Source organism: Sus scrofa, chromosome 17, assembly GCF_054392235.1.
Source record: "Sus scrofa isolate SSC_HxYL_T2T_F1_AM1 chromosome 17, Sscrofa_HxYL_maternal_Yorkshire_Landrace_v2.0, whole genome shotgun sequence".
In the NCBI taxonomy this organism is placed as follows: domain Eukaryota; kingdom Metazoa; phylum Chordata; class Mammalia; order Artiodactyla; family Suidae; genus Sus; species Sus scrofa.
Window position 1 is genome coordinate 52,048,000 of NC_139399.1, and position 19,640 is coordinate 52,067,639.

The window sequence follows — 19,640 nt, forward strand, 5'->3', positions numbered from 1 at the left end:
CAGGTTTTAAATTCAGATGAAAGTGCCCGATTCTGGGGGGAGAAAACCTGAAAAAAGAACCTTTATTGGTAAGGAAGAGAAGTGGGTGCCACGATTTACCATAGGAATGGGTAGGCTAACTCTAATGGTCTGTACAAATGCAGTCGGGTTTATGATCAAGACTGCTTAACCTATAAAGCTGCTAACTCCTGATCCTTGAAGGGAAAAGATAAACACCAGCTGCCAGTATTTTGGTTGTACAACAAGAAGGCCTGGGTAAGGAGAATGATTTTTCTGGATTTCTTTGTCCTGAAGTCAGGAAGTACTTTACCAGTAAGAAACTACCTTTTAAAATTCTTTTTTAAAAAATGCCTCCACTATGGAGTTCCCGTCGTGGCTCAGTGGTTAACGAATCTGACTAAGAACTGTGAGGTTTTGGGTTCGATCCCTGGCCTTGCTCAGTGGGTTGACGATCCGGCATTGCCGTGAGCTGTGGTGCAGGTTGCAGACTCGGCTCGGATCCCACGTTGCTGTGGCTCTGGCGTAGGCCTGCGGCTACAGCTCCGATTGGACCCCTAGCCTGGGAACCTTCATATGCTGCGGGAACGGCCCAAGAAATGGCAAAAAGACAAAAAAAAAAAAAAAAAAAAAAAAAAAAAGCCTCCACCTGTGGCATATGGAAATTCCCAGGCCAGGGATTGAATCTGAGCTGTAGCTTCGACCTATGTGGCGATGCCTCCAATCTTTTAATCCATTTCGCTGAGAGGGGAATCAGACCTGTGCCTCTGAAGCTACTCGAGATGCTGCAGCTGGATTCTTAACCCACAGCACCACAGTGGGAACTCCACTCTTAAAGTTCTTTGATGCTGGATGATGCCCCCTGGTCACCCAGAACCCCATGACTTCAACGCCAAAGACATTGAAGTGGTCTACTTGCCACCAAACACAATGCCTATAATTCAGGGGGTCATAAAGACCGCTAGGCTTTTTACTCACAGTGCTCTATGGAAAGGATTGTCAATGCCCTGAAAGCAAGCCTTGACAGAATATCATGAAAGCCTGGAAAGGCTGCACCATTGAAGATGCCCTCATTGTTAGAGACAAAGCCATGAAAGCCATCCAACCTGAAAAAATAAAATCTTGCCAAAGAGAACTGTGCTCACATGTTGTGTCTGCCTTCACAGGATTCACAACAGAGGCCGTCAAGGAAAACACGAAAGAGATTGTGGAGATAGCATAAAAGATGGGGCCTGAATGGTTGCAAGATGTGGATCTTGAATTCAAGCGCTAATGGACACCAGCCCCACCAGAGGAATGAACGGAAGATGGCTTGATGGAGATGAGTGCCCTGCCAGTGCCAGTGATGAGGAAGAAGATGAAGAAGCAGAGGCGGAAAACAATTTGACAGTAGACAGTCCGGCAGAAGGATGCTGACTCTTCAGGCCTGCTTTTGATTTCTTTTACGATAACAGGTTTTGGAACTAAAGCGGATAGTGGAAGATGGACTGGTACCCTATGGAAAACATTAGTTACACCAAGCATGCCTGCCTCCCCTTCCACCTCCTTCTCCTCTTCCTCCTCTGTCACCCCCGAGTCAGCAAGACCATCCCCTCCCCTTCCTCCTGAGCCTCCTCAGCATGAAGACGAGGAGGATGAAGACCTTAATGACGAACCACTTCCACTTAATGAACAGTAAATAGTCATCAGGCCTTGCAGTTAAGAAACTTATCTGTTGTGTATATTACATCACTGGGTGACAATCTAAGACATTCTTGTCTCATCATCATCATCACTAAGTATTCATTGTGTAGGACATCATGTGCAAGAGTCGTAGTGAGGAGTTGTTGTGGCCCAGCAGGTTGAGAACCCAACATTAGTGTCCGTGAGGATGTGGATTTGATCCTTGGCCTCACTTAGTGGGTTAAGGATCTGCAAGCTGCAGCACAGGTCTCAGGTGTAGCTTGGATCCAGTGTGGCTGTGGCTGTGGCAGAGGCCCGCAGCTGCAGCTCTGATTCGACCCCTAGCCCGGGAACTTCCATATGTTGTAGGTTCAGCCTAAAAAAAAATAAAGTAAGGCAAAGACGTGTATTTAAGTGGATGGCCTATCTTATCCTTACATAGGCATAAGGCAAGAGCTATTTAATATAAAATTAATAATGTTAGTTTTCTTACCGTTTTATTGTTTTTTAATTTTTTTGTCTTTTTAGGGCCACACCCGTGGCATATGGAGGGTCCCAGGCTAGGGGTCTAATCCGAGCCGCATCTGCGACCTACACCACAGCTCACGGCAACGTGGGATCGTTAACCTCCTGAGCGAGGCCAGGGATCCAACCCGAAACCTCGTGGTTCCTAGTTGGATTCATTTCTCCTGCGCCACGACAGGAACTCCTTCTTACTGTTTTATAATTTGGCTTTCAAAGAATTATATTACCGTACGGAATCTCTCTCTCTCATAATTGGGGAAACTGTATCAGCCTATCATTACAGGTAAGTGGTTTTTAAAAAATGTAACAATGTTTCCAATGCTGTATTATGACTATGACTGTAATACTGTATGCCATAAAAATTTTATAACAATTCATTTATTAATGTATTGGCTAGGCTACTGTGAAGCTATTGTACACTAGGCCACCATAAAGCAATCACATTGCTGCTTCTTCATTAACAATGCATGAATCGTTATACCTGTAAATAACTGAATTTCCTTTTCATATTATCTTTTATTTTTATCTTTTATTTTTAAAGTCTACTGTTAGTAATACATATAACATATAGAGTTTTGTATTATATATGACAATTTGATGTAAGTACTGACAGACAATTCATCTTGTGAACAGACAACATAAACTTACAGTATTGGTAAATGTATTTTCCTTATGACTTTCTTTTTATAGCCACATCTGCCACACATAGAAGATTCCCAGCCAGGAGTTGATTTGGAGCTGCAGCTGTGGCTTATGCCACAGCCACATGGCAACATGGATCTGAGCCTCGTTTGAGCTTTTGGCATTGCCAGAACATTAACCCACTGAGTGAGGCCAGGGATTGAACCCACATCCTCACAAAGACAATGTTGGGTCCTTAACCCACTGAGCCACAGTGGGAGCTCCCCTTATGATTTTTTCTTTTTCTTTTCTTTTTTCTTTTCTTTTCTCTTCTCTTCTCTTCTCTTCTCTTCTCTTCTTTTCTTTCTTTCTTTCTTTCTTTCTTTCTTTCTTTCTTTCTTTCTTTCTCTCTCTCTCTCTCTCTCTCTCTCTCTTTTCCTTCCTTCCTTCCTTCCTTCCTTCCTTCCTTCCTTCCTTCCTTCCTTCCTTCCTTCCTTCCCTTTCTTGTTTGCATGTACCTGAGGCGTATGGAGGTTTCCAGCTAGGGGTCGAACCCGAGCTGTAGCTGCTGGCCTACACCACAGCCACAGCAATGCCAGATCTGAGCCATGTCTGTGACCTACACCATAGCTCACAGCAATGCTGGATCCTTAACCCACTGAGTGAGGCCAGGGATCAAACATGCATCCTCATGGATCCTAGTCAGATTTGTTTCCACTGTGCCATGACGGGAACTCCCCCCCTTATGATTTTCTTAATAACATTTTATTTTCTCTAGCTTACTTTATTGTAAGAATACAGTATATAGTATATATAACATATCGAATGTGTGTTAATTGACTGTTTATGTTATCAGTAAGGCTTCTGGTCAACAGTAGGCTGTTAGTAAGTTTTGAGGGGGGGAGTCAGGAGTGACTTGTGAATTTTTGACCTCATAAGGGGTCAGGGCCTCTAAGCCCTGTGTTGCTCGTGCATAAGCTGTATGTGTCCTTGACAGTTGTAATTAAAGAGGCAAAAAAAAAAAAAAAAAAAAAAAAAAAAAAAAGCAAAGCAGTGTTTCCTCTTTTGAAGCTATTTGCAAGACAAAGACAGTTGTTTTCAATTCCCCAAAGAACTGTGCTGCTGCCCAAATGATAACAAAAAGCTGATCTGCCCTTCTAACTACAGTTTCTTTAATTTCTTTCTTTATAGTAGGGAGAAGATTTCCAGCTGAAATGGAAATCCAAAGATTCCTATGTTCTAGAACTTCAGGGTTCAATGCATCATGCCTTCAAAAAGCCTGCACAAAAAGTCCAACACAAAGGCATTTTAAAAAAATTACTCAGTGAATTTTATTACATTTATAGGTGTACAGCAATCATCACAACCAAATTTTATAGCACGTCCATCCCATACCCTCAGTACATCCCCTCACCCCCCAACCTGTCTCATTTGGAAACCATAAGTTTTTCAAAGTCTGTGAGTCAGTATCTGTTCTGCAAAGAAGTTCAGATTTTCAGATCTGAAATCTTTTTTCAGATTCCACATGTCAGTGATAGCATTTGATGTTGGTGTCTTGTTGTCTGACTGGCTTCGCTTAGCATGATAATTTCTAGGTCCATCCACATTGCTAAAAATGCTGGTATTTTATTCTTTTTAATGGCTGAGTAATATTCCATTGTGTATATGTACCACATCTTCTTGATCCACTCCTCTGTCGGTGGACATTTAGGTTGTTTTGATGTCTTGGCTATTGCAAATAGTGCTGCAATGAACATTGGAACACATGTGCCTTTTCAAGTCATGGTTTTCTCTGGATAGATGCCTAGGAGTGGGATCCAACACAAAGGCATTTAACAGGGGTTCTCTTTCAGAGCAGATCATTCACTCCCAACCAACTCACCCTAGGGGCAAAAAGCTTCCACTATCGTTCCTACCAGCCCATGCTTCCACCACACACTGTGCTCAGACTACCCTCCTGGCTTCCTTAGCTGTTTGATTAACATTGCCAGAGGGGTGGATCTATATGCCCCGGTTTACAACACCAGGCAGGGAAACACTTATCAGTGCAACACAAGTTTAATCTCCACAGTACAACCAAGGCAAAAGAGACATAACCACCATTCAAATACCCCAACTTTCCTACAGATTATTAGCTCAATTCCATCAAATCTTAATGTCTAACCATAATGTCCAGTAGGACCCCATCAGCAAGTCTTGGTCTTACAGTGCTGGGTAGGGGGAGTGCTACTGGTCAGATGTAACATCCATTCCCCTAAAGCATGCAGGCAATGTTGCAGAACCTCTTCATGTCACACCTGCTCAAACCTTCCAACCTTTATAACCCTATCAACACTTGCACTTTTTTTGTTTCTCAATCTAGTTGTAGCCCAAGTCAGGGTTCCACCTGGGTTGGTACCACATCTCGTGGGATTCCCGCATCGGCACACCCCAGGAACTTCTTTCCATCCCCTGGCCATGTTACCTATTCTTATAGGAGGTCCTTCAGTCAATCTTTTGAAACTGTCAACACTTATGCCTTGAACCTAGCCAGAACCCAAGTTGGGACTTGAACCCACAGTTTTTAAATTAGAATCACTCACCAGGTGTCTGGACTTTGTGTCTCAGTGCAAAAGGGATTCGTTCAGGTTCTTTGTGTCTCAGTGCAAAAGGAATTCAGTGAGAGAAAAAGTGATGGGCAATAGCTTTATTAAGATAAGATGTGTGAGATGCAGGTGGGCAGGCAAGGAGGCTCTGCCCTAAGGATTAGGTGGGCTAGGTTTTTTTTTTTTTTTTTTTTTTTTTTTGTCTTTTTGCTATTTCTTGGGCCGCACCCGCAGCATATGGAGGTTCCCAGGCTAGGGGTCCAATCGGAGCTGTAGCCACCAGCCTACGCCACAGCCACAGCAACGCAGGATCCGAGCCGCGTCTGCAGCCTACACCACAGCTTACGGCAACGCCGGATCCTTAACCCACTGAGCAAGGGCAGGGACCGAACCCGCAACCTCATGGTTCTTAGTCGGATTCATTAACCACTGCGCCACGACGGGAACTCCTGGGCTAGTTTTGTAATCCAAGGGAAGTGGGGAGGAAGAAAAGCCTACTTCTTCTTCATTCTTTGAGTAATAGCTCCTCCTTAGTATCTGGTAAGAGTGTACTTGACCCTATAAGGTCAAACTAGGACTGTCAAGGTGCTTATTCAAATCAGCAGGAGGGCAGTCTTTAAACTCCTGCCCTTGGTCCTAAGGATAATGATCTGAGGCATATCTTGCTTTTATTTGTGGTAAGCCTGCTTCGTTCAGATGACTTTCTTAAGAGGTTATTAATTTACAATGATCTCTCAAAAGTTCCCTGGGTTTCCCTCCATCTATGGTTCTCCACTGAGACTTCTACAACTACCCATGTAACTATCCTACTCCATCCCTTTCACTTTGGCTTGATTAATCAGCCTAGCTTTTGCCACCAAGCAGTCGCTGGTAAAGTTTCTCACTGTAGTTTTTACCTTCCCACTCTTTAAATTTCTCCAAACTGGGACAAATTGAGTAGACTTGTTTGAGGCCCTTTAATATTGGGGGACCAACTGGGAGTTTCTTTGGTCCACCCAGCCTTAGGTAGTGCTGTATTAAAACCTTTGTTAAATGCTGTTAATGTCTTGTTTTATTTTATTTTATTTTACTTTATTTATTTTATTTTATTTTATATTTTATTTTATTTATTTTATTTTATTTTATTTATCTTTTTAGGGCTGCCCCTGAGGCATATGGAAGTTCCCAGGCTAGGGGTCAAATTGGAGCTGTAGCTGCCAGCCTACACCACAGCCACAGCAATGAAACCTACACTACAGCTCAAGGTGAGGCAGAATATTAACTTCAGGTAGTCAGTGTAGGACATGGGCTGTGATACATTCTTTTGATATTGATATTGATTAACATTTGTGGCTTAAGGGCCCCAGGGAGTAGTACCTCCACAGGCCTTGTTTTATTGTAGGAAATGTGCATTCCCCACAGACTTTGTTTACCATAGGAAAGGCGAATCTCTAGCCCACTCCTCAACTGATAGAAAAGGAATGAGAGGAATGGTGACCTAATCTAAGGAAAGAAGAGGACAAAGAAACCCTAAAATTTACGGGACATTTCCAACCCTAAAACCCCTATTGGACAAGGACTGATAATGGGTAATTGAGCAAGGCCAATGGGAGAAAACCACATCTTTCTGGGCCCCACGTTGGTGCCCCTCCCCACCTTTAAGAGATAAAAATCCCTGTAGGACAATAAAGAAGGGGGCTCTTTTTCCCCCTCCCAGCGGCCCTGGGAGCTCTTTGCTTCCCTTTAATAAAGACGTTGCTTGCTTGCTGCCTGTGTCTTCACGGAGTTCATTCTTTGACTGCCATAAACAAGAACCCGGACTCTGGTATCATCTTTCTGGTATCAGCGGCAATGCGGATTCTTAACCCACTGAGTGAGGCCAGTGATTGAACCTTCGTCCTCATGGATACTAGTCAGATTCGTTTCTGCTGAGCCACAACAGGAGCTCCCTATTAATGTCCATTTTATTCGTTCTCCTTCTTAATAACCACATAAAGATTTCCACCCTGCTGGGATGGGTCCTATAATCCTTTTCTTTCTGATTCTTATTTGTTCTGACTTTTTCAATATTTACTTTATTTCTTAATAACCCTTTAAAAAATTTCCACCTTGTGGGGAAGAGTCCCTTGACTTTCCCCTTGGCTTTTCCCCATTCTGCTGTTAATTAACATAATAATTTTATTAGCATTTGTAAGACCCACTAGGGGAAGCTGAGACCAAAATTTCAATAAGCCTTCTCAATTTTTTTTTTTTAATTAAAGGAGTTTTTAAGGTTAGCCATTGTATTTTTTTGTATCCACCTTTTAATCTAGTCTAACTGAAACTGACAGCACTAATGGCCTGAACCTAGGCAGAACAGAGACTGGGACTTGAACCCAGCCTAAGCCCAGATTGGGACTTGAACCCAAGGTTTTAAGTTAGAATCACTCACCGTGTGTCTGGACTCAGTGAAGTTCAGGTTCTTCATGTCTCTGTGCAGAAGGAATTCAGCGAGAGACAGTGATAGGCAAGAAATAGATTTATTAAGATAGGACGCTTGTGAGAGATGCAAGTGGGCAGGCACAGAAGCTCTGCCCTGGGGATCTGGTGGGCTACAGTTTTATCATCCAAGGGGAGTGGGGGTCGGAAAAGACCACCTCTTCCTCTTTCTTCGAGCAGTAGCTCCTCCTTGGTATCTAATAAGAGAGTATTTGACCCTATAAGTTTCGACTAGGACTGTCAAGGTGCTTATTCAAATCAGCAGAAGGGTCATCCTCAACTCCTGCCCTTGGTCTGAACCTGAATGTACTCCTCACTCCATCCCCCACCCAATGCCCTGAGGCACATCTCATGCCTCCTCTAGTTTAGCCAGCCTGCCTTGTTCTGATGGCTTTCTGGAGCAGTTATTAACTTAGAGTTATCTCCCAAAATCCCCTAGGTTTCCCTCTCTGTCTTTGGTCCCTTTTATTGGGACTTCTACAGCTACCTGTGCCTACTCCATTCCTATCATGATTACCATCCTCAGCTAAAGACAAAAGAGGAGATTGAGAAAAGGGAACCCTCCTGCACTGTTGGTGGGAATATAAGTTGGTACAACTGCTATGGAAAACACTATGGAGGTACCTTAGAAAACTATGCATAGAACTATCACATGACCCAGCAATCCCACTCTTGGGCATATATTCAGACAAAACTTTCCTTGAAAAAGACACATGCACTGGCATGTTCATTGCAGCACTATTCACAATAACCAAGACATGGAAACAACCTAAATGTCCAGGACAGATGATTGGATTAGGAAGATGTGGTATATATTCAAGATGGAATACTACTCAGCCATAAAAAGAACAAAATAATGCCATTTGCAGCAACGTGGATGGACCTAGAGACTCTGATACTGAGTGAAGTAAGTCAGAAAGAGATAAATACCATATGATATCACTTATATCTGGAATCTAATATATGGCACAAATGAACTTTTCCACAGAAAAGAAAATCATAGACGTGGCGAATAGACTTGTGGTTGCCAAGGGGGAGAGGGAGGGAGTGGGATGGATTAGGAACTTGGGGTTAATAGATGCAGACTATTGCTTTTGGAATGGATAAGCAATGAGATCCTTTTGTGTAGCACTGGGAACTATATCTAGTCACTTATGATAGAGCATGGTAATGTGAGAAAAAAGAATCTATGCATGTAAGTGTAACTGAGCCACCATGCTGTACAGTAGAAAATTGACAGATCACTGTCAAGCAGCTATAATGAAAAAAATGAAAATCATTGTATATATATTAAAAAAAAAACCCCGAGACCCACCCCCCAAAAAAGAGATGACGTTGAGAGAATCAGTTATGGGATGTTACCAAGAAAAGCACAGTAAGCAAACATAAGGTTGTTGTGTAGATGTAAGTCATGGTCTTTTTTTTGGGGGGGGGGCACATTTGCAGTGTATAGAAGTTCCTAGGCCAGGGATTGAACCCACACCACAGCAGTGACTTGAGCTGCTGCAATGACAATGTGGGGTCCTTAACCCACTGTGCCACATGAGAAATCCCAATTGCCTTTTTCATTGATAAGAGTTTCTAGAGATTGGCCAACTTCCTCATGGAACAGCAAGGAGATACCCTTGCACAGGGAGATTTCTGTTATAAATGTGAATGTTAATGTTTTTACAAAATGTTCCCTTGTACTTAGTTTTCAGGATTTCTTCTATGTATGCTTTTTTTTTTTTTTTAGAAAATAACCAGCTTAAAATATGTTAAAGGGATATGTTTTGAGGAGACAAATTCTGCTCCAAATTCAATGCCAAACTCTGCACTGGCACTAAGTAAGCCCTCAATAAATATCTGGGGATGCAGGACTGGCCTCTAGGTGGCCTACTGATTATTCCAAAGGGCACGTGTGCCCATACAAATGTAAAAGAATCCATTCCACACTCTCTTACAGTCTTGGTAGTTTTGATAAAATATTATTTATCTGCTCAGTCTGACTTCAAAAGACCATGGGGAAATTTTTTATTTCAAAGCAGTTCCTATATTTAAACTTTTTGAAAAGGAAGTGCAACCAGCATTCCTCCCATCTTTCCATTAGTCTTGAGCCATCTAAGCTCAGAGGGTGGCCAAGGCAGCAAATGAAGTGAGAGGCCATTGATATGCAAATGTGGTCATTAAGATGGGAGGTCCCACCCCAGAACTCTGTCACAGTTCTTTTCTGAAGTCAATTTGCATTAAAAAATGAATCTCCCAAACTTGAATTTATTCTCCAAAATTAAAATGCATAGAAATTAAACTATTTAAAAATTGGAGCTTTCATAAAACACATTGCTATTTCTTAGGCGGGCAGCAGGCTGACCTTCAACAACTAGGTACTGTTTGGCTTGTGAAAGGGCTGCTGGTTGTTAAAGATGGACACTCTTGAACTTGGACTGACCACTGCTGTTTCCATGGGAAATGGACACACCAAGCAGTTAAGGCAGGTGCTGTTGGAGATACTGCTACCTTTTCCAGTTATGGGAAGTAAGACCTAGAGGGACCATGTGATCTATTCAAGACAGAAAACTGAGTCTTCAGATTCAGGTAGACTTCCTTTCTCAATGCTGTTTTTTTGTTTGTTTACATCTTCTTGTTCTTTTTTTTTTTTTTTTTTTTTCCCCCTTGGCTATACCGGTGGGTCAGCCAGAAGTTCCCTGGCCACAGACTGAACCTGAGCCACATCAGCGAAAGCCGCAGCAGTGACAACATTGAATCCTTAACTGGTAGGCCACCAGGGAACTCCCTCGACACGATTTTTAAACAGTCTAATCATCCAAGGAGCTGTGATTCCATTTAGAGCAGAGACCAGACCCACCCATGTTGTTCATGTCCACTCTTGGCCCAGGATTTCATAGGAGTTTGGGAATGTATTTCTAATCTCACCGAAAAGAGGAAAAGCAAATTCCTTCCAGGTAAGAGGATGGGAAGCCCTTCATCCTGCTGCCTCAACCTGGCTTCCCACAAAAGCCCTAAGGTGCCTTAAAATCACTTCGGTGGCTGGATGCCAGGGTCAGAATCGATGATTGAGAGGCAGAGGCGCAGCACTTCTGCAATGATCTCAGGAAAATGGGATGTGACTGCTGAAGCCCAGAGCCCGGCTCCCTGAAAACAGACCTGTCAGCCAGCGCAGTCTCCTACTGCTGATGGATGATGGGCCAACAGCTCACACACCTGTGGACAGCTCCAATCTCTGCTCGGGAGCTAGCTGCAGCCAGGTAACGTTTGGGATGTGGATGTTATTAAATTTTTTTTTTGTCTTTTTAGGGCCACACCCATGGCATATGGAGGTTCCCAGGCTAGCAATTGAATCAGAACTGCAGCTATGGGCCCACGCCACAGCAACAGCAACACTGGATCCGAGCTGCACCTTTGACCTGCGCTGCAGCTTGCAGCAATGCTGGATCCTTCACCCACTGAACAAGGCCAGGTATGAAACCTGCATCCTCACTGACACTATGTCAGGTTCTTAACCCAGTGAGCAACCTTGGGAACTCCCACTTTCCCTCCTTGAGAAGCAAACTTCTTTTTTCTTGGGTATTATTTTAGAATTTTGAAAATCCAGAAACTGCCATATGTGGGCATGTCCTTTAGATAAAAACAAACGGTTGCATTTCGTATATTTTGTACTGCTCCTTGGTTTTCACGTGTAATAATATATCTTAGTAATTTTTTTTCATTTTAGCCCAAAGAGATCTATTTTATTTATTTATTTTTAAAGCTTCATGGTATTCCATCTATCTTGTAGATGTGTCATAACTTATTACCCATTTTCCTTTTGAGGGATATTTAGGTTGTTTGCAGTCTTTGCTCTTACAGAAAACAGGGCAGTGAAAAATCCCATGCATATTTCTTTGCATACAGGTGAGAGTTTATCTGTAGAGTTATTTCCTAAAAGTAAAATTGCTAGGTCTTATCTCTTTAGTCCATTACTGCATGCATCTCTTTAGTCCTCACAGCAGTCCTATGAAGCAGGCACTATTATTCTTTCCAGTAAATATATGGGGAAATAGAAATACAGGGAAGCTAAGTAACTTGTACGATAAATTACTGGTGGAGATTGGATTAAAATGAATTCTGCTGAGCACTGGAGAGACTGCAAACAATATTGAAATCTGAGCCTTCAAGGGACTCTAGACTTCTTGATATTAGAAAGGGTTTAGTCGTTTGCTCAGGATCTTGTGAGAGTCTGCATTTACAGCTGTATTAATCATGCTAGGATAGGCTACACTTCTGTAACAAGTCAGTCCTCTGAGTGTTTTAATAAGACAAAAGGCTTGAGAATGTAGGTGGGAAGATTCCAGAAGCTTAGGTTCTTGAGAACATTGTTGAATTGCTCCTCCCCCATCTACCTCTGCACTTCTTGTGAAGTAGAGCAGATGTGCTTAAGCTTTAAGCCATTATTAGTTGAGGTTTCTGTTACTTGCAGCTGGAAACATTCCCAGCTGGCACAGTGCCATGCCCTGTGCTAGGTGCTGGGGTGTGGAGCCAGACTGGATCCAACTCCTGCTCTCTGTGAGCTCATAGTCCAGTGGAAAAGCACCTCTTTGGAGCCAAATCTGTACATGAACCAGGTGTGTTGATAGTACCGAACTGAGAGGGAGCAGTGGTGTGAGAGTGGCAGGTGCTTGGCGCCATGGGAACCCATGGGCCCACATGTCCTGTGTCCCATTGAATTTAGTCCCATCCCACTCTCAGGACATGAGCTGTGATTGCCAGGAACTGGGTAGCCCTCTCTCTTTGAAGGTGGACCTCACTTTTCAGAGAAGCATTCAGATTACACTGGGGCTACAAATTAACACATTATTTTAGGCCATTTCTGGGCCATAATTTTATTCTCCCCTTAGCTATTTACTGCATGCAAATTTTCCACTCCATGCAAATCACTCACTTTATGCAAATCATCTACCGTATGTTCCTAAGCCCCAGCACCTGTGCCATGCAGAATTGGATGACTCAGGCCGTGGAGCATTCAAGTGCAAACATTTAACTCAAGCAGTCTCTTCAGGGAGGTGGGAGGGATAGTTGAGCACTGGATGACAGGGACAGCAAACAGCCTGCTTCCCTTACAGGGTGTGCTGAACTCTGCCGCCTCCCCTCATCCCCTCTTCTCTCGCTACCTGCAAGCCCCTTCCAGGTGGTAATGACTATTTGGAGTAAATATTTTGATGTGAGTGGAATGATTAAGTCCCGGCTGACTCTGCACAGAACCTTAAGGCAATTAGGTTTCCCAATCAGTGCAGGTGAGTGCATCATTGTGCCTGGCTGGGCTCAGCTAGGTGCTTGAAGGAGCCTGCTTCTCTAAGGTTGGCCTCCTGGGAGAGGGTGTGCAGTGGGCAGTTTGACCTTGGATGCATATTGAAGTTACCTGGGGAGCTTTAAAAAAATACTCATAGAAGTTCCCGTCGTGGCTCAGTGGAAACAAATCTGACTAGTAACCATGAGGACGCAGGTTTGCTCCCTGGCCTTGCTCAGGGATTAAGGATCTGGCGTTGCCATGAACTATGGTGTAGGTTGCAGACACGGATTGGATCTGGCGTGGCTGTGGCTGTGTGTAGACCAGCGGCTACAGCTCCGATTTGACCCCTAGCCTGGGACCCTCCACATGCTGCAGGTGCGGCCTAAAAAGACAAAAAACAAAAACAAGAAACCGCAAAAACTCAGCCTGGTCCCACCTGCAAGTATTCTGATTTAATTGTTATCATACCTTAAGTTTGGGTCTCTGTGGCTGTACAGTTGAGCTATGATTCAAGAACATAGCTTCATATAGGACACAGAAAAATCTCACTCAGGACACTGACCACAGAGTTCCTCTTCTGCTTCCTCAGGCCAACCAGTGGTCCCAGCTTAGAGCCTCACAACCTCGCCCCTTCTGTGGACACCATGTAGGAAACTTTTCCGTATGACCTATTGTTTAATCATTCCAACCCTTGTGGAAGATAGCCTTGGGCTCATTTTATTGATGAGGAAACTCTGGCTTGGAAAAGTGGCCCACCCAAAGTCTCCCAGCTAGAGAGGAGGAAAGATGCATCTGGAAGCCGAGATTCCTGCCTCCAGTTGTACAGCTGGCCATTCAGTCCTAGGCACCACTTGTATTTCCTAGGATTTAAACCCCGCCACAGTTGCCCTACTCCTGGTCACACACTGTGGACCCTGCACATTCAAATTCTGCTTCTCAGGCTAATTCCCTGACAGGAGATCTCGGCCTCCCCCTCCCATCCCAGAGGCTATTCAGGAGTCCAGCACCACCTGAGGGGCCCGGCCGGGTGAACACTAACTCTTTCCCATTAGCTCCATGGACCATGCCTGAAAACGGGGGAGCTCCTGTTATTGGATGGGGGCTCTGAGCGGAAGAAACTAACAAAGAAAGCAGTGGAGAAAGATGGGTTTGGATAACAGACCAGAGAGTTCAATCCACGCTTTGCTCTCTTGTGTGGCCCTGGTCAAGTCTCTTTTCCTCTCTGAGCTCAGCGTCCTAATTTATAAAATTCCTTTTGGGGTTGTGGGGAGGACGACCCCAGACAGTGGATGTAATGGCGCTAGAACAGTGCCCGGTGCATAGTGGGTGTGCATCCTGTGAAAATTCCTTTCTCTTCCTCTTTCCCCCTTCCCATGATTTTCTGTGGTACAGATGACATAGATTGCGATTTTCAGAAAGCCTGTTACTAAGTAGCAAACAGGACATGAAGGGCATAATCACAGAGAAGCCGAAATGGGGACATTATTGATTTAATTCTTTAATGTTAAAAAAATTAAGCTTCTAAAAGAGCCTTTCAATCAAACATATTGTGTGGTTCCCCAAACCCCAGCAGGGTGAGCTCAGTGCCTGCTGTTTCATTCCACTTTGCTAATCTGCACCTGCTAGGCTGTTCCCAGGTCAATAGTGAATGAGGAGCCACAGCTGGGCTCGCCACAACCCCACTGGGCCTTATAGTTCTTTCCTGCTTGCCTTCCTTGGAGGCTGGCATCTGAGCTCTCTAGGACTATTCTGATGCCCCCACGTCCAACAAAAGGCCTCCGGAAGACTCTCCTAAGGAATATTGCACCCAGGAATGAATGAAGTAAGGACGGAATACTTCCCGGGTGTCAGAGCCCGAAGCCCAAGGTCATACAGGCAAGACTTCATAAGCCTGGAAACAGCCCATCCTTATCTGAAAGAGGAGGAAGGAGAGGGAGGGGAGGAGAAGAGGGACACTGGGATTTAAGATGAAAAGAAACATTCTCATTGAGAGGACTGTTGGCTTTAGGGTCAGAAGCCCGGGATTCTGGCTCTCATCACAGTATCCAGTGTGACCATGAGGGCTGGCTGTCCCCTTCTGAGACTCAGCTTCTTTCATTGAAATTCAGGAAGCCAAAGTGACATGCCTAAGTGCATGTAAATAGTACATGCTGGATTCAGGACCTAAATCCAGATCAGCTGGCCAGAGAAGACCTGACTCCTGAATCGTGTGGCCGGGGGCAGAGGTGGAGGCATGGGGCGAGGGGTGGGGAGCCCCAGGTGGAAGTGGTGTGTGTGGCCGGCACAGAGGCAGGAAGTCACATCCTACGAGACAAGCTGGGTGAGGTCCAGCCAAGCTTCAAGGAAATGGCTGCGGTTAGGACAGAGAACCAGGTGTGGAGCCCAACTGAATGGAGGGGACTGAGGGCTGAGGACAGGAGAATCAGGCCAAGAATTGCGGCCAGGAGGAACCTGGAGGTGGAGCGAGTTGAGAGCAGCTGCTGCTCACACAGCCCCAGTGCAGGCTGGCCGGGAGGGGCAGCCCTTTCTACCCCATGTGGAACACGTGGGCCCTCTGCACACCCTGCCAGGCCCGTGCACAGAGGCCATGGGACCCTAGTCTTTCTGGAAGGTGAGAAAACTGGAGGCCCTGTCTCCTTCGGAGCTGTGCTTGCCCTTGTAGAGCTGGCTGCCTCCTTGGCTGCTGCTCTGAGGTTCTGGCACTGTTGAGTGACTTGAAATCATCCTCTGGATTCACGGGTAGATGTGTAGTTAGGAATTGCTGCTGCTTCTCTCATTTGCCCCCATGAGAGAAGCAGCAGCCCTGGGGGATTCTGGGGGTTGGGTGGATGGAGCTGCAGCACGAAACCAAGCTGACCCTGGAGCCCATCTTACCTTCTTTTTACACAAGCCTACACCTCTCGTTATTGAATAGGCCAACTTGAGTTAACTTTTCTGTTACATGCAGCTGAAAGCATCTTAAATGATACAATGCAAAGAGACTTCTGGTTAAAGATGGTGGCTTCACGATATGTATTTCCCTCTTCTCCCTCCTGAGACGCCACTACAGAAGTGAAAAAGGAAGCAAGTCACAATGATTCAAAGAATGAAAGATCATTAGTGGGTAAGATTTTAAGAAAGTTCTAGAAGACGGAAAGGAGATGGCAGATGGTGTCTGAAGGAGTGTTTGCGTGAGTGTATGAGCCTGAGGATGTCAACCATAGCAGAGGGCAAGCTGGAGGTGTGTGGCTGCAGATGGGGATTAAACAGAGTTTTGTGCATAGAAAAATCAGCTCCCCTCCCCCAACTCAGAATGGCCAAGTAACAAAATGGCGTCGTCTTTTGAGAAATTGAATGGTCTCAGAGAGGTGGCCTCTGGCCTCTGGGGTGGGTGGACCTATCCATTAGGCAGTATCTAGAGATAACAACACTTTTAGGGATTCTTGAAAAAAATTTTTTTGCTTTTTGGGGCTGTACTTGTGGCATATGGAGGTTCCCAGGCTAGGGGTCTAATCAAAGGTATAGCTGCTGGCCTACACCTCAGCCACAGCAACACAGGATCCAAGTCACGTCTGTGACCTACACCATAGCTCATGGCAACACCAGATCCTTAACCCACTGATGGAGGCCAGGGATCGTACCCATAACCTCATGGTTCCTAGTCAGGTTTGTTTCTGTGGCACCATGATGGGAATTCTGAAAATATTTTAATTTTAACTTTAAAATCAGAAAAAAATGAGCATGAGAATAGTGAATACAGTTATAACGATGAATCCAGTCTGAATTACTTCATCCAAACATCAACACAGTCATAAAGTATCAGTTTTAATAATATTTGGTAGAAGGAGTTCCTGTTGTGGCTCAGCAGTTAATGAACCTGACTACCATCCATGAGGATGTGGGTTCGATCCCTAGTCTAGCTCAGTGGGCTAAGGATCCAGCATTGCCATGAGATGTGGTGTAGGTCACAGATGTGGCTCGGATCCTGAATTGCTGTGGCTCTGGCATAGGCTGGCAGCTACATCTCCAATTGGACCCCTAGCCCGGGAACCTTCATATGTCAAGGGTGTGGCCCTAAAAAGACAAAAAAAAAAAAAAAAAAAAAAAAAGGTAGAAAAAGGGGCCTAGGAAGGCTGAAGGCCCATGAAAAATCATAACATGGGCCTGATTCGAAGCCCAGCCCATCACCTGAAAGTGAAGCCCACTCAGAATTTTAGTGCCTCACAATTAAAAAAAAAAAAAAAATTAAGGGAGAGCAAAGCCCAATCTGAAAGGTGCAATTTAATCAGTACTCAAGGTGGATGAGGTTGTATTCAAAAGCATTAGGACCCAGCACTTCAGGATTCCACCTGGGGTATGTGGAACAGACTAGAAAGCCAAGGTCCCGTCAATGCTAGAGTGGTTATCAGGCTAGTGCAATGACTTGAGCCCAGAATCACTCACATGTTCACACCGCAGGCATTCACTGGGCTGGGACCCAGGGATGAGAAAGAGATGGCTCCTGCCATTGGGATGCCTGATGCTTTTAGGGGGCCAGAATCCAACCCAATAATTATGATACTGTGTCACCAGTGCCCCAAGATAGGTGTGTGACAAGTGTCATGGAGGTCAGATGGCTTCACATAGAGGAACATATTTGCCTTAAGTCTTAAAAGTAGGTGAGAATTTTTGACAGGCAGACAGGGATAGGAGGGTTTTAGGCAGAGGGAGCAGTGGGAATGGTGCTCAGAGGTGTGGGGGACCCTTACATGTTTAGAGAAGGGTATACAGCCTGCTAAGGCTGGTGTGGCTAAATGATCTAGTGATTAAGTGCCTGGGTGGCAGTTCCTGACTACCCAGGTTCAGATCCTAATTTTGCTATTTCTTATCTGTGTGACCTTTGGCGCCTTTCTTCATTTATTTTCCAGTTTTCCCTTACATAAGGCTGGGAGGATAATAGTTCCTACTGCAAAGGACTGCTTTCAGGACTAATGGCGTACACATCCTGGAAAAAAGTAAGTGCTGTATATAATATGATCTAGTATTACTACTCCTACCTGTGTGGATTTTGGTCATTTCTTCTACCTCCACTGAGGTCTCTCTGGGTGTCAGACCTGTGCCTCCCTCACCTCTGTCTCTTGCACAGGGCTTTATACCATGTAGGTGCTCAATAAAATCATATAGAATTAAACCTTTGAAAAGGTGGTACATATCATCAATTAAGCTTTTTTTTTTCTTGGTTGTAGAGAGGAAATTGAAAGTTCCTTTCCCTCTGGTGATAACTGTGTTTTTTTTTTTTTTTTTGTCTCCCTGAGGCATATGGAGTTCCCGAGCCAGGGATCAGATCTGAGCTGTGGATGTGACCTAAGCGGAAGCTGTGGGAACGTCAGATCCTTAACCCACTGTGCCAAGCTGGGGATCGAACCCAAGTCCCCATTCTCCCAAGAGGCTGCTGATCCCATTGGTGCCATAGTGGGAATTCCTGGTGACTTTTTTCCCATTACCTAAAATGTAGATTGGAAGAAGGAAGGCAGCATTTGTGGACTTGACCTCCTTGGCATCCTTGCTAGGTGCCTCTACATACACAGCTTCATTTACTCCCTAAAGCCTATGGGGCAGGGGTTTTCTTTTTTTTCTTTTCTTTTTTTTTTTTTTTGTCTTTTTGCTATTTCTTGGGCTGCTCCCACGGCATATGGAGGTTCCCAGGCTAGGGGTCCAATTGGAGCTGTAGCCACCGGCCTACGCCAGAGCCACAGCAACTCGGGATCCAAGCCGCGTCTGCAACCTACACCACAGCTCACGGCAACACCGGATCGTTAACCCACTGAGCAAGGGCAGGGATCGAACCCGCAACCTCATGGTTCCTAGTCGGATTTGTTAACAACTGCACCACAACGGGAACTCCTGGGGCAGGGGTTTTCATACCCACTTAGTAGAGGAGGAAGCTGGGGCTCAGAGAAGTGACAGAATCAAATTTTAGGCTTAGCTGTTCTAACGCCTGCAGGAACTTCCATGGTGAGAACAGGTATTTAGCAGTGATAAAAGGGACACTCCTTTCTCTAGTCACTCCTCATTCTTGCTCTCCCCCAACTTTTTTTTTTGGTCATGGCATGCAGCAGCTTGATATGAGATCTCAATTCCCAGACTAGGGATTGAACCCAAGCCGCAGCATTGAAAGTGTCAGGTCTTAACCACTGGACCACCAGGGAACTCCTTCTTGCTCCATTTTTGCTCCCAAGCCACCACCATCCTTTGGAGATGGTCTCAGGGCTCATCAGCTCTGAAGCTGGTCCATTCCCCAGCAGAGGAGTCTCCTTCATTATAATTCACATTTCTTTCTGCCACGTTCGTTGGACAGTTCCTCTTCTTTCCACAGTGCTTTGACTTTCATTACCGCAGGCTGAAGGTGGTGAAGGGGTACTGGTTGTGTTTGTTGCCATATGCACATATAAGAAGTTTCCAGGGGTAAGTGAGTCTTCACACCTACTGGAACCTCTTGGGGATGGGTGGAGAGACTGTTGAGATTAATGGCCTTGGATATAGTTATTGAGAACAAGACCAAGAAAGGG

At 44.8% G+C, this 19,640-nt stretch overlaps 1 long non-coding RNA gene across 6 annotated transcripts in view; it reads left to right on the top strand.

The window, feature by feature from the left end:
• The window catches only part of LOC110257407 (uncharacterized), a 131,131-nt gene that overhangs the window by 19,949 nt on the left and 91,542 nt on the right, over window positions 1-19,640 (top strand). For 4 of the 6 annotated variants that reach the window (XR_014832385.1, XR_002339966.2, XR_014832387.1 and 1 more), the window contains one exon: window positions 1,164-2,844. This is a non-coding gene — a long non-coding RNA (uncharacterized LOC110257407). Of the gene's footprint in view, window positions 1-1,163; window positions 2,845-10,520; window positions 11,093-16,060; window positions 16,217-17,999; window positions 18,087-19,640 lie in introns of those variants that run through there. The other 2 variants (XR_014832384.1, XR_014832383.1) reach the window with 1 other exon arrangement.